At 38.5% G+C, this 16,274-nt stretch overlaps 2 non-coding genes across 2 annotated transcripts; both read left to right on the forward strand.

Moving 5' to 3' along the window:
- The first annotated feature begins 6,797 nt into the window (after positions 1-6,797).
- Positions 6,798-6,904, forward strand: LOC111919119 (small nucleolar RNA R71). The gene has a single exon (XR_002859405.1). It is a non-coding gene; the product is annotated as a small nucleolar RNA R71 (small nucleolar RNA).
- Positions 6,905-15,254: 8,350 nt separating this feature from the next.
- LOC111919118 (small nucleolar RNA R71) lies at positions 15,255-15,361 on the forward strand. Its single transcript, XR_002859404.1, has one exon. It is a non-coding gene; the product is annotated as a small nucleolar RNA R71 (small nucleolar RNA).
- Positions 15,362-16,274: the final 913 nt, after the last annotated feature.

Raw genomic sequence — 16,274 nt, forward strand, 5'->3', positions numbered from 1 at the left:
GGTGAAGCTGCCTATATTTTAGGGATAAGGATCTTGAGAGATCGGAGTAAAAGACTAATTGGACTTAGTCAGAGTACCTACTTGGATAAGGTGCTGAAGAGACTCAGCATGCAGGATTCCAAGAAAGGAGAGTTACCCATCCAGAGTAACACCAGATTGAGTAAGACACAAAGCCCTAGCACTGAGGCTGAGATAGCAGAAATGAGTCGAACACCTTATGCTTCGGCTGTAGGATCGATCATGTATGCTATGACGTGTACTCGACCCGATGTAGCTTTTGCCTTGAGCATGGTTAGCAGGTATCAGGCGAACCCTGGCAAGGCACACTGGACTGCGGTAAAGAATATCCTCAAGTACCTACGGAGGACTAAGGACTGGGTCCTTACCCTCAGAGGGAGTGATGACTTGAGAGTAGTAGGGTATAGTGATGCTAGCTTCCAAACTGATAGGGATAATTTACGCTCTCAGTCAGGCTAGGTCTTTACCCTAAACGGAGGAGCAATTTCTTGGAAGAGTTCCAAGCAAGAGACAGTGGCAGATTCTACTTGTGAATCAGAGTATATTGCAGCTAGGGAGGCAGCAAAGGAGGCGATATGGCTGAAGAACTTCATTGGAGACCTTGGAGTTGTACCAGCTATTAAAGAGCCAATGGAAATTTTCTGTGATAGTGAAAGTGCTATTGCCTTAGCCAAGGAACCAAGGGATCACGGGAGATCTAGACACATCGACAGAAAATACCATTTCATCAGACATCGGATCGAAGAAGGACTCCTCGTGGCAAAGAGGGTATCATCAGATGAGAATCCGGCAGATCCCCTCACAAAGGGACTGAATCGGATTAAGCATCTTCAGCATGCTCGGAGCATAGGGCTGAAGGATGATATTAGATTTAGTAGTTAGATAACCTCGAAATTTGTAAAGTGTAATTGACATTTGATGATGAATAAAAAATGTTTTATTTATGAGTAAGGTGTTGTTATCTCTTGTCGATCGTTTACTATATTTCTTTTGCATGTTTTGACTTCCAGAATAATTTTGTTTGGTATAACATATTATTCAAACCTCCACAGTCAGTCATATGTCAGAAGTAGGTATGAATCAAGACTGTCATGTTTGGTTGTAGAGGTCTTGGACAAGGCTACAGCAATCATGAGTTCTCATAAGTCCTGAGCATTGGACTCAACCCACGCTCACTGTAATCACTTCATGGAATTCTATCTTGAGTGATCGTGAGACGGTAATATCGTATAAGTCTTCAAACCTAGAGATATGATTTGTTACTTACAAGTTGGTTATGCATTGATTGTACGAAAACGCATTGGTAACTCGATGTTATAAATCATGCTCTTGTGTGTAATTCAATGAGTGGTAGAACAAACATATGAGTCGAAGTTTATCTGTTCCTTCTTGGATTAGAAGCTGATATCTGGGCCCCTCGATGATTTTGTTTTGACCTATGTACCGGGCCCGGTCAGAACTAAGTTGATGTGTTCAATTAAGTTCTTTGTCAAACAAATCGGAAATCGGGAAACAAACTGCTGGACAATAAGAAAGACATTGTTCCATGTATTTGTCCGGCTGATATCTAGAACAGAGGATTATATGATCACTTATCTTAAATGGCGTACCATCATCTTCTCAGTTCTGAGAAACCTTGAATAGAGCTACGATTGCCGATCGGTTCCTGAAGTCATACTTGCAGTAATAGTTATTAGACTTATCCAAGTGGGAGACTGTTGGATAAGGTGTCTAAGTCCATAACTATTTCTGGTATGTACTTGACCCGACCCGGCATGGTCCATTTGGGTTGCATGGCACCATGCAATTGGATAGACTAAATGAGAGAAATAACACTTGGAGATTATTAATATATTATAAGTTCTAATATATTAATAATATTATTTGATTAGTTTGATCAATAATTAATTTAGAATTAATTAAGTGGTCAAAAGAGAACTAATTAAAGATATGGGTTGATTATGTAAATCATCCATATCTTGTATAGTGGGCTAAGAGGCTCCATGGATTATCAAGTTGGGTTCTACCCATAGGATGCTCCATGGATGCTCCATGGGAGTTACAAACCCATGGGTCATGGAAATGAAGAGTCATGACACATTAGGGTTTACATGGTGTAACCCTAGATGTGTCAACACTATATAAGAATCATATTCTCCACCAAAATTGGCTACACTAAGAAAACAAGAGGGCTTGGCCGATTTCAAGAAGTGTGTGTTCTCTCATAAGTTTTTCCAAGAGCATTTGGTGTTGTGTGAAGCATTTGAGGCATCACACTTGGGGTGCTAGGCTCACAAGGTTTCAAGGAACACAAGCAACAACAAGGTAAGTTATTCTATCTATTATTCAAGTTAGAATTGTTCCCCATGTATGCTAGATAGGAATATAGCCTTGGAATTCAACTTAGCATGATAATTAGACAAACATAGATCCAAGGTTATTAGGGTTGCATGTACACTTAGGAAGTGTTAGAATGCTCAAAACCCATCACGAGGGACGTAGGGACGGTCTTTACTGAATCGGGGTGACGAGTCCGTTGCGGTGGAGTACCCATTGGACCAAACCCAATTGTAAGTATTGTCAGTAGTCCCATTGTTAACAAGATTCTCGATGGATTCACTTTCATTAAATAGTTTTTCTATTAAAAGATTTAAACGTACAATTTCACTCTAAGCTAGATCTCTCTGATTCAAAGCTATTTCTAAGTGTGTTTCACTCAACATTCTTGCATCTTTCTCTAACATTAAGTCCTTTTCTAACATAGCCATTTTGAGTCTTTTGTTTACCAGTCGTCCTCTTACGTGAAACATCTCCTGGTACACAATGTTCTTCTCATCTAATGTTCTATTATAGTCTGTAAGGATGACAACACATGTGTCATTAAGATTGTCTATGAAGGGATGACAATCATGCATGCTATAATTTAGAGTTTGAATCATAAGTTTTACCTGTTCAACAATGCTGAGTGTCCCATCTTTCGCCATATAACAATAATTCTTTTCCATTTTTGTACAGAAATCTTCATCGGCAGTTGCTATCATACAGATCTTCCCCTTTCCTTTGATGCTATTAATGTCCTCATCTTCATCCCCAGAGGACCAAACTTGATGATCTCTTTTTACTTGAGCAACATATGCCCTTCCTTCTTCATTTTCCTCCATTTCTTGAGCCATTATGAGATAGAATGCTCTATCTTTTACTACATTTGCCTTATAGTCTTTGGCAAAGTGATTCTCTTTGTTGCACTTGTGACATATTACAAAGCCACTTTTGTCTTCTGAGGGAGTACCAGAGACAATGGTTTGGATGGACTTCGGTGCCTCCTTGGGTTGACTATTTTGAGACTGCGGTGGTGGGTGAGTGTTTTTAGTTAAACGAGAGTGATTGTTTTAAGAGTTAAGACTGCGGTTGAAAGGTGGTTTGTTATACCTCTGATTCTTTCGGAATGAAGAAGGTGGTAATCGATTGAATTGTTGGCTGACAAGAGCGATTGCATTATGAAATTCTTCTTCATCGTCATACTCTGAGTCTGCTTCATACGACTGCAGAGAGTTGTCAAATGCTTCGGAGTATGGTTGAGAGTGTGGAGATTGTGCTATGAGAGCAAGTGGACCACCGAGGTCTACACAGTCTTTGAGTACCGTAGACTCTTGGGCTTGCAATTCACCCTAGAGCTTATAGAGAGATAGAGAATGAATTTTTCTATCCCCTTGAACAATCGTTTTGCCAGTTGTCCAGTGTCTTCCTAAACCGTTAAGAAACTGAAGATTTGTTTCATGGTTGCTTCAGACAGTGCCAACATTGGATAGCTTTGTGACTAGCAGATTAAACCCTTTAAAGGAATCTTCCAAACTATCACCCGCATGAGCTTTAATGTTATTAAACTCATTGAGTGCAATAGTAAGCTTTTTGTATTGAGCGTGTTTAGTTCATTCATATAGATTTTTAAGAACATCCGCGATTTCCTTTGTAGACTTAGAATTTATGATTATATCAATGTTGTCAGGCGCAACTCCACACAAAATCTCATAAAAGGCAATAGCGTCATTTTCCATTTTGTCAAGATTGTCTTTGGTGGGACGATTCAACGTTGGTTGACCTCCTCCTAGTCTGGTTGTGGCACCATCGGTTTGTACTAGAGTAAGAACAGGAACATGAGGCCTTTCTTCAACAGATCTACATGCGTCTCTTCCATGTCTCCTTAAATATCTTTCTATTCTCTAGGACCAGTGATGATATTCATTTTCCACAAGTATCGGTTCTCTATTTGAACCACCAACAATGTTTGATACATTAAGAGATAATGTATGTGCCATATTTCCTTGTTTTGAAAAGGTTTTTTTTTAAGCATGAGCTTTAGTGGTATAGAAGGCTTTTTGAAAATCAGAGTTCTTTTTCAAAAGGCAACCACTTTGGCTCTGATACCAATTGTTGAGAGAAAAACTTGAGACACACTTGAACAAACATTAGAACAAGTATAGTTGTTGAATAGTTTATCTCAGAGGATCTGAAAGCTCAACAATAATAATACATTAGAGTTAGATAATTAGAGAGTTAGGTGCAGAAATGTAAGGAAATATAAATGAAAGCAGGTATGATATCAAGTATACACATAAGTTGATACTTAAGAAGGAATGCATTCAGACCAAGTTAGTAAGTGAGATCAAACTTAGTGATTAAGTCAAGAATGACTTGCTCCGAAGAGAGATAATATTAAGTTATATTCTAGTGAACTTTTGAGAGTAAGAAGGAGATGAGAGTAATAACAAGATATGAGATTCAAGATGCGTATTGTTCCCTGATTTTGAATAAGAAATATTGAGCTCTATCTATAAAGACTCAAAAATTACATTTGTTCAACTATCTAAGCGTAGCCATGCAAGGCATACTGGACAAAAGAGAGTATTCTAATAAAAACAGATAAAGAGTTACACTAAGGAAACTAGATAGTTAACTACGGATGTTGAAGATTGCGGATAGGGTTGCCGATCGGTGTTGACTGCGGATCTTGGAATGTTGCAGTAGACCGTGTTTAAGAGCGTCACTTTTTATGATTCAACTAATGTTTATCTGTTTCTTTTGCCCAAACGAGAAAAGCGATATTTTTGGGCCATTTGATAGCTTGGTGTTGGCTTATAGTGACAGGCCCGGCCAAGACACAATTGATGTGTTCGAGTAGTAGTTCTTTTTCATTACAAATTAGAAACCAAGAAACAGAATAGTGGATAATGAGATTGATTCTATTCCATGTCTCATATCCAACCGGTATCTTGCCGAACAGAGGATTATTTGATCACTTATCTGACTAGGTTATATTTTTACAACCGCTTTTGGTAGTTACAATTTACTAATCAGTTTAGAAGTTATACTGACAGTTATAGTTATTAGACTTATCCAAGTGGGTGACTGTTGGATTAGGTGTCTATGCCCATAACTATAATTTGTTAAATGTTGAATTGTTAGTAGCATAATGCTTTTGAGAATGATTTATTATTTGAATAATAAATTGTAATATATAATTTTTTTAATATATTATGAGAATAATATATTAACTAGAAATTATGATATTTAAATAATAATTAATCATAAATTAATTAGAAATAATTTTGGGATTAATCGGATAAATTAAACGTACAAAGTCTTTTTGGTTATTTATTAGAAGTTGAGGAAAGGAGTCCATGGACGTCATTGGATGAGATGGGATGAACCAGTTATAGAATTTTTCTCTTTCACGTGCTTAACAAACTCTAGATGTTCTCTTTCCAGTGGACTAAGGTTAGCTCGGGAAGGAAAAGGCAAAGGTGGCTGATAAACCGAACCAGCTACATAATTTTTCTGTTCATGACGGGCCCACGTCGTGAACTTATATGGCTCACGTCATGAGTTCGTCAATTCAGCAACATCATGATTCTCGAGCTTGGGCTTCTTTAACTTTGGATTGGGCTACTATTGTTCAACTTCTAAGGCTTCTAGGAACTCAGAGATGTCCTCTTCTTCAGTATCTATGGCATTTACATGAGATTGGGCCTTCGTTTCGGGATTTTTCGGGGACAGCTTCTCATGAACCAGAGTGGCTAGTTAACCAAGTTGTACCTCAAGGTTATTGATGGAAGCTTGATGATTCTTTATTAAAGTTTGTTGTTCTACCATCAATGGATGATGATTCTTAACCAAGGTTCTTTGTTCATTAATAACAGAATCAGTAACCTCATGTCTCTTTTCCGAAGCTTCCATAAACTTCATCAACATGGTCTCTAGATCATGTTTCTTCTCAGCTGGTGGCTGCTCCTTTTGGTAGAAGCATCGGCTTGTTTTCCTATACTTTTCTTCTTTTTGCTTTCTTAAATTCTTCATATGGCAGCTACTCCTTCTTTGGTTTCCTCTAGTCTTCATCATATTTATCCCCACTCGAGTAGCACACTTGAGCTTTTCTGTTCCCAAACTCATCTAAATTGCAGTCCTTGGTCAAGTGTGGACCACTATACCTCTCGCAACCCACTCTTATGGCATGAATTGAGTGGTCCATTTGTGTCAACCCCCAGTCCATATTATTTAGCATAGCCATCATGGTTGCTATTTCTTCAGTTTGGGCCCCTCCACCGCCTTTAATTCCATCTTGCCTAGGGTTGTGGTATTCATGAGAGTGCTTCGCGAATTCTTCGATCAGCTCCATGACCTCCCTTGTATTTTTCTTTGTCAAAGGTCCTTGAGAGTCAAGGAGTTGTCTCGTCATAACGTTGACCCCATCATAGAAAATGGACATCTCTTGTTGCACATTTAGATCATACTGAGGGCAAATTCTGAACAAGCCCTTATACCGCTCCCATGCTTCGTATAATGTCTCCCCCGGCTGTTGTTCAAAGTTGGCTATTGCCTTCTTGAGTTTAGCTATCTTGGATGGTGGGCGAAACTAGTCTAGAAATTGCTCACGCATTTAAGCCCAAGTGGTGATTGTACACGGTGGAAGTGATTTTAACCACTCTTTAGCAGCTCCCGTGAAATTAATGGGAAGCATCCTGAGCAGTATGGTGTTTCTATTGACATTTGGGACAATGAAGTAATCTGCAATGTCATTGACTTCATCTAGATGCTTAAAACCATCCTCGTGATCATTCCCATAGAATGGGATTTCCTTTAGTGCAGTCACGATGTGCCCCTTCAGCTTGAATGTGGCAGTGGCAGGTATTGCGGGTTGGACTAAACCGGGCCCCACATCTTCTCGGATCCGCTTCTTATAAGCTCCCATGGACATCTCTTTAATGTCTGCTATCTCGTTCTCGGGTTCGCTCGTATGTTCTTCAAATTCAGGCTCGATATCGTATTCGGATTCGGTTTGGATGGGTATTTGATCCAAGTGTTCAAGCTTGCTCTTGTTCTTTGAGGATGAACTTGACTCTCCTGTCTTCTTTCCCGATTTCCATGAAAATGCTGACCTTAGTTCTTGCAATGGCGTCTTCTTATCAATCTTTTTGTGAAGTGCAACTTCTGGATCTTCAATCGGTGGCACCAAAGGTGTGGTAGAACCTCTGGTCATGAACTCCTGCAACTCGACAAAATAAAAATGTAAAGCTGAACTAAAATAGGAAAATACTAAAAACTAAAAATCACAGCTCTCACGTCGTGAGTTTATAAAGCTCACATCTTGAATTCTATGATAGAATCAAAAATCAAAATTTTTGCTAAAATAATATGCTAATAAACTAAGCTAATAAACAAAAATAAATTACTAATTAACTTTTTGTATATTTTCTCCCACAAAAAGGGTCGATTAATCTAATGCAAATAAATAAACTAATAAATTGGCCGTTCGCCGGCAACGGCGCCAAAAACTTGATGTGCACGAAACTACCCACTAATTTTAATATTTATAACCTAACAAACTTAGACTGACAGTGCACTTATAGGCAGTGTACCTAGTCAGATTACAGTATAGCTTGGGTAAGTCGTGTGTCGATCACAAGGAACGGTGTTGTTAATTTATTCATTACTACTAAATTAATCTAATTATTAATAGGCTAAAAGGGTTTGTATTTAATTTTGCAAGTTTAGATAAACTTAATTCTTTAACAAAAACTCAATCTATAAACAAAATACTTCTATTAGTTCGAATCCACTTTCACTCAATGGTTATACATTAGTCAAGACTATTACCGTTGGTTACCAATTTAAGAAGTGTTAGCAGTTTAGTTCTAAACCTACTAATTACTAATCAATTCATGTAAATCTATGTGTGGTCACACAATTGTTAACAAATAATCTATTATTAAGTAAGATTGGAGCTATGAAGATTGATTAATCAAAACACAATTACATTCATAATATGAGTTCTCTAACACAGCTTAATTCAATGATTCAATTACTTATCCAAGATTGGTTTGATCTTAGCTCAAATAAACTAGTGTTCACTTTATTATTAGGTATTCATATTCATGCAGATTTGTATTCAATAACTACACAGAACAAGAATTTAAAGCAATTAAATCATTAACTAAACATGCTAGGTAAAATCAATCAACACAAGCATATAACCAACAGATAAAATCTAATATGATGCATTCAAACCACGAGTTCCAACTTCATCTAACTAACAGAAGCAGTTAGATTTAGCTGGATATATTAAAAGCTAAACAATCAAAAGCTATAATCAAACACATGTTAAGTGTACCAAGTTTATAAAGCAAATTATGAACTTCCTCTTCTTTGGTGTTGAAAACCACTTGCAGATCTCTTCTTCCTCTGAAATTCGCCTTCTGGAATCTCTTTCTTCTGCCAAAAGTCTCCTCAATTCGTAATGGTCAGGGATATATATAGTTTCCTGATTTTAATAATTCACGTCGTGAACAATAAAATATTCACGTCGTGAATACAAGATAACCGTGTCCAGCAAGGATTCCTTCACCCACGTACATATATTCTAGAACTTAAGCTCACGTCGTGAATCTTCCAGTTCTCACGACGTGAAAACGCTTTTTCCTGATTTTCTTGTCCTTTAATCTTTTAACTCCCAAAGTTTCTTCCTTTAACGTTTTTAGTCCCTTTTCTTCTAAATGTCTTCTTTTTGGCTGCAAATAACATTTAAACCTATATGTACCATTATTCTAAACAAATTACCAACTTATATATAAAAATGTACTTAAATATTTCCTAAAAATAGGTATAAATGTGGCAATATCAAAATACCCCACACTTGGGCTTTGCTTGCCCTCAAGCAAATTTAAACTTAACCTTTTATTGCTAACATCACATAGAACAATCTGATTCCCGCTCAGCCATTATGCCAAGACCTCAACGCATGCATTTATGTCTAAAGTTTTCCTAAAGTAACCCCCCATACTTTAAATACTCACAAACTTCATAAACACGCGCCCACTTCTTTCGAACAATGCTCATTTTATGCAACCCTCCGAATCCATCCGCATAAATCTTACTTAACCTCAAAGTATTTTTGAAAAGCTACCCAAGCATACATAAACTAGAGAATTACAACTTTAAGATACCAATACTTGGAGCTCTTGAATTCTTCACTTCTTTAACAGTTTAATCTTGATTTCTTTGGATTCACTTCTTTCATGATTTCTGGCATCTTCAACTTTTGATTCCTTAGAACTTTGATCTTTGATCTACATACTTTGATAGCTCCAAAAATCTTCAAGAATTCTTACTTTTCAGTAATTTCTCTCTCTCTCTCTCTCTCTCTCTCTCTCTCTCTCTTTTTTCTACATGTATAACTCACTTTTTCCACTCAAAACCTACATGCTTAAGCAGGGGCGCTTAACTTCACCCTTTATTGGTTAAGACATAGCTTTCCTGGATACATTTCAGGTTTAGGCTGCTAAACATATTGCATCCATCAAACTAAGCGGGGTTATGTTTTTGTTCCATGATTTCACTAAAATAAGGGAGACCACAAATGCACTATAACGTGTATTCTCTCAACTAAACATTTGAACTTTTATCGGATCATCCCATATGACACTAACAATTCCAGTTCAAATTATTATTACTAGATTTAATTATTAGAAATTTCAATTTTCAAACTTTAAATTTTACCATCAAATTTTACCATTTACTAGCAATTTACTTTTTCTACCCCCTACCCCACACTTATTTCATACAATGCCCTCATTGTATGCCTAGGATAAATCAAAATTAAGAAAAGGGAGAAAAAGGAACAGACTCCCCTGCGATAGCGGCGTAAATATCTCGAAAAGTGTGGAAAACGTGCATCTTGAATATGGACTCTGAGAAATAGAAATTTGGATCTTGAACACGCGAGATAAGGAATGTACCGGCAAAACATGAAATCGAGCCTTCAATCTTCTACAAATGTGGTGGAAATCTCCAAAATAGAACAAACAATGTGGAAAAACATACGCCACATTATATGGTAGTGAAAATGAGCCAAAATAATCTTCATAATAATGACAAGAAGAATGGTATCGACCCATGGAATAATAATATGTCAAGGGCCTTGAATTTGTGAAGAACACCGATTCACAACGTTTGATAAGAAAAGTCACGACGTGAAGTCGCAATCACGCATATTCTGGGAACCCCTGCGAACTGACTCACGACGTGAGTAACAAGAGTTTACGTCGTGAAAACTGGGCAGACAAAAAAACATTTAGCAAAATCTTCTTTTAATGTGCACAATTCAACCCAATGTCTTAATGTATTAAGACTCTTCTAAATTCACTAGTTTTTGACTCTTTCGCTGACTTTCTACTCTCTTGACTCACCCCACACTTATTTTAAAATATGGGTCTTGATTCTCAACTTTAAACACTCCTAGCTAAACACATATGCACGTATATCTCGATATCCTTTTTAGGCGCTCCTAGCAATTTCTGAGAAATAACAACCAAAGAAGAATAAAAGTAACATAATATCTTAATAAAGCTTACAATCCCAACAAAATAAAACAAAAGAAAACAAAATAAAAACAAACCAAACAAAATAAAATTGAACAAACAATCAATCATTCTCCTCCTCATCGTTCGCTCTGCTCGTGCCTGCTCCGTCACCTCCACGTCCGCCATACTCCGTCCATCTCGGGAAAATCGGGTAATGATACCCCAAATGAGGTGGCTGCTCCACTCCAAGGTGTCGAACAACGTTCTCCATAGTACCTCCAATCCAATTGACACTCAAAGATAACTGGTCAAAATAACCAGCCATGTCACTCCAAAAAGGTGCTCCCACCATGGATGCGGGAGGACGCATTGGCTGCCCGCATTCTCCCCTTCCTCTCATGTTCCTATGCCTCGGCCTCGGTTGTGGTTCAGGTTGGTCGGCCAGCTGGTCATCACCATCATCACCCTCACCATCTAAAGGTACTATGCCCCAATGCGACCGGACGTTTCTGACAACCCGCATAGTCTCCAAATACCCCATGCCAAACTCATGCTTATCCACACAAGTCATGGAACGAATAATATCAGGAACATTCAAATGATACGAGCGGGCCAAACACGTAATCAATTGCCCTCCACAAATGGGGCTCCCAGGGCGCGAACTAGCTGCAGACCCGGCCAGAAAACGTACCATAAAATAAGGAATATTGCAACACACGTTAGGTTGTAAGATACACCATAAGAAGAATAAATTTTGTTTTGTCACTTTATCTCCATGCCTCCTATGATTGATGGAGAATGTGATGAAACGATGGAGTAAGCGATGGATCGGGGACCGAATACTGCTCCCGGGAGACACTACGGAATTAAACATTCCAGACGCAATATTATGCCAGAAAGCATACCCAGTCACACCCTCCGCATATACTCTAGCAGCCGCACTCAAAAACATACCAAATTCGGGATTCATTGCCTCTTGTCGATCATATAGTCCAACTCTCCAAGCAAATTCAACGAGGCTGGACTCCCGGTACTCACCCGCCAAACGGAATACCAAAGCTTGTGGCCAATGTGGGCCTCGGACAGTTTCCTGAAATGTCACTGTTGAGAAAAACTCAACACAAAATTCCTTATATACCCGCTCTTGGACCCGGAACAGGTTACGCCATCTAGAACAAGTTAACGAATACCTATTTCCAATAAATATTTTTGTCAAAAATGGGCATAGCTGGTCTACGAGCCCGACTTCCCTCAACCGTGTCCAATTAATTGTTGGAGCAACTGCAATTTCTCAGTTGTAAAGCCACCCTAACTTGTTGTTCCATCGGGTTAAGATGTCGCGGGACATTGTTGTGGGTAAATTCTAAAACGGGTGTAAACTTGCCACCCCAATGGGAGTCTCTCTTCGGGGAGCCATTACTGCAAAAACAACAACAAACATATCCAAAAGAAATAATCCAACAAACTAGAAATTAAGGAAACTGAAAACTGCTCAGGCCAGGATTCACGTCGTGAATTCGTACCCAGCAACTATAATCGGGAAAATCAGGGTACAAATCAAACCACAAGAATAATGGGGTTTACTTCATAGCATTTACAAGCATAAAGCATCAACATTTCAAGGCTATTACAACACTTTTAAGAAGTAAATTCGATTTTCATCTAATGAACAAACCCTAATCCTAAGTTCAACCATTGAATAAAAATTAAACTTAAGAATTAAGAATCATTACCTTAGATCGTAGTATAACATAAGCACAAAGGAAAATAGAGAAATTATCGGCCAAATTTGGAAAAAGGGGACCGGATCGTGTGTTTCACTTCGTGGGGAATAAAGAAATGAGGTCAAACTGATTCTTATCCCTTTAATCAGTGGTCCCGAATAAGTGACAACTCACGTCGTGAGTTCTTAAAGATTCACGTCGTGAGTCATGTTCTGGGCTTAAAATTGGGCCAATTCAATTAAAAAAAATGGGCTAAGTCTTGGCCTATTTATTTAATAGAAAATGGGTTGATATGCATCATTTTTATATTATCCCGCTTAATCAGAATTCACGTCGTGAATTAGTAACTATTCACGTTGTGAATCCTGCACGAAATGTAGTTATTCTCAAATAAAGTATGTCTCACAGCTATCTTCCTAATTATCACCACTTCGTTTTTACGAACCCCACATTCAGTGTTTAATAATGTTATAATCGAGTTGGATGATATGATCTATGTTTTTAAGACTAAAATGCAAAAAGAAAACAAAAAAATTACAAACCAAACTCGGGTTGCCTCCCGAGAAGTGCTTCTTTTTCTTGGAGTCTTGAGCTGGACTCCGTGCATTCTATGTTGAATGTTCTGAAGAGTCTACCACTAGGATCTTCTGTTCCTTGAAATGCCTCTTGTAAGCTTGAACTTGTCTTTTCTATGCCTTTTTTGAATTTCCCTTTTTAGCTTTGACCTCTTCTTCATCAAGCTTGTGTTTGGTCCCTTTAGTTTCCTCCCTGCACTCCACAGCATCCTTCTCCTCTTTCACTACTGGCTTTGTCACCTTTGAAGTAACCTCCTCTTCATCACTAGTCATCTCATCTTCCTCGCTTACCCAATAAGGTGGACTCTTGTAAGCAACGACCTCAACCAAATATGGAACAAATGCTCTTGGTTTTGCTCTTTTGACTTGATGAACTATCTTGATCTCTTATTCCATAAGATTTTCTAGTTCTTATAATTCATTGTCTTCATTAATTATGAACACCTCTTCTTGAACATAATTCCTTTGAAAGTCATCCTTTATCCTAAAAATTTCTTTTTCATCACCAACCCTCAATGTGAGCTTACACTCACGAATATCAACAAGAGCTCCAACAGAGTTAAGCAATGGACGACCATGGATAATTGGAACATCAGGGTCTTCCTTCATATCAAACACTACAAAATCTATTGGAAAAACAAATTTTCCAATTTTTACTAAAATATCCTCCACAATGCCCCGGGGCTGTGTCACTGAACGGTTCGCCATGTGAATACTCATTCTTGTACCCTTCAAATTCTGATTATCTAACTTTTGATAAAATGAGTAAGGCATCAAATTAATGCTAGCCCCAAAATCGGCTAATGCATCAACCTTCATATTGTTACCAAACTCACACGGAATAGTGAGGCGTCCAGGATCTCCCATCTTCTTACGTGTCTCTCCCAACCCAGCTTTTGAGCTTTGCTCACTTAGAATCACCTTAGAATGCTTCTTTAATTTCTTTCGAGTGTGTATCAAGTCTTGCAGTAATTTTTGATACTCAGGAATTTTGGATAAGGACTCGACAAAGGGAGTATTAATCGGGATACCCTTCATGTGCTTAACAAACTCTAGATGTTCACTTTCCAGTGGACTAAGGTTAGCTCGGGAAGGAAAAGGCAAAGGCGGCTGATAAACCAAACCAGCTATAGAATTTTTCTGTTCATGACGGGCCCACGTCGTGAACTTATATGGCTCACGTTGTGAGTTCGTTAATTCAGCAGCATCTTGATTCTCGAGCTTGGGCTTCTTTAACTTTGGATCGGGCTGTTGTTGTTCAACTTCTAAGGCTTCTAGGAACTCAGAGATGGCCTCTTCTTCAGTATCTATGGCCATTACATGAGATTGGGCCTTCGTTTCGGGACTTTTCGGGGACAACTTCTCATGAACCAGAGTGGCTAGTTGATCAAGTTGTACATCAAGGTTATTGATGGAAGCTTGCTGATTCTTTATTAAAGTTTGATGTTCTACCATCAATGAATGATGATTCTTAACCAAGGTTCTTTGTTTAGTAATAGGAGAATCAGTAGCCTCATGTCACTTTTCTGAAGCTTCCATAAACTTCATCAACATGGTCTCTAGATCATGTTTCTTCTCAGCTGGTGGCTGCTCCTTTTGGTAGAAGCATCGGCTTGTTTGCCTATACTTTTCTTCTTTTTGCTTTCTTAAATTCTTCATATGGCAGCTACTCCTTCTTTGGTTTCCTCCAGTCTTCATCATATTTATCCCCACTCGAGTAGCACACTTGAGCTTTTCTGTTCCCAAACTCATCTAAATTGCAGTCCTTGGTCAAGTGTGGACCACTATACCTCTCGCAACCCACTCTTATGGCATGAATTGAGTGGTCCATTTGTGTCAACCCCCAGTCCATATTATTTAGCATAGCCATCATGGTTGCTATTTCTTCAGTTTGGGCCCCTCCACCGCCTTTAATTCCATCTTGCCTAGGGTTGTGGTATTCATGAGAGTGCTTCGCGAATTCTTCGATCAGCTCCATGAGCTACCTTGGATTTTTCTTTGTCAAAGGTCCTTGAGAGTCAAGGAGTTGTCTCGTCATAACGTTGACCCCATCATAGAACATGGACATCTCTTGTTGCACATTTAGATCATACTGAGGGCAATTTCTGAGCAAGCCCTTGTACCGCTCCCATGCTTCGTATAATGACTCCCCTGACTATTGTTCAAAGTTGGCTATTGCCTTCTTGAGTTTAGCTATCTTGGATGGTGGGCAAAATTGGTCCAGAAATTGCTCACGCATTTGAGCCCAAGTGGTGATTGTACCCGGTGGAAGTGATTTTAACCACTCTTTAGCAGCTCCCTTGAAATTAATGGGAAGCATCCTGAGCAGTACGGTGTTTCTATTGACATTTGGGACATTAAAGTAATCCGCAATGTCATTGACTTCATCTAGATTCTTAAAAGCATCCTCATGATCTTTCCCATAGAATGGGATTTCCTTTAGTGCAGTCAAGATGTGCCCCTTCAGCTCGAATGTGGCAGTGGCAGGTATTGCGGGTTGGACTAAACTGGGACCCATGTCTTCTCGGATCCACTTCTTATAAGCTCCCATGGACATCTCTTCAATGTCTGCCATCTCGTTCCTTGGCTCGTTCTCGGGTTCGCTCGTATGTTCTTCAAATTCAGGCTCGGTATCGTATTCGGATTCGGTTTGGACGGGTATTTGATCAAAGTGTTCAAGCTTGCTCTTGTTCTTTGAGGATGAACTTGACTCTCCTGTCTTCTTTCCCGACTTCCTTGAAAATGCTGACCTTAGTTCTTGCAACGACGTCATCTTATCAGTCATTTTGTGAAGTGCAGCTTCTAGATCTTCAATCGGTGGCACCAAAGGTGTGGTAGAACCTCTGGTCATGAACTCCTGCAACTCGACAAAATAAAAACGTAAAACTAAACAAAAATAGGAAAATACTAAAAACTAAAAATCCAAGCTCTCATGTCGTGAGTTTATAAAGCTCACGTCGTGAATTCTGTGACAGAAACAAAAATCAAAATTTTTGCTAAAATAATATTCTAATAAACTAAGCTAATAAACAAAAATAAATAACTAATTAACTTTTTGTAGATTTTATCCCACAAAAAGGGTCGATTAATCTAATGCAACTAAG

The sequence above is a fragment of the Lactuca sativa genome, chromosome 7 (genome assembly GCF_002870075.4).
Source record: "Lactuca sativa cultivar Salinas chromosome 7, Lsat_Salinas_v11, whole genome shotgun sequence".
Classification (NCBI taxonomy): domain Eukaryota; kingdom Viridiplantae; phylum Streptophyta; class Magnoliopsida; order Asterales; family Asteraceae; genus Lactuca; species Lactuca sativa.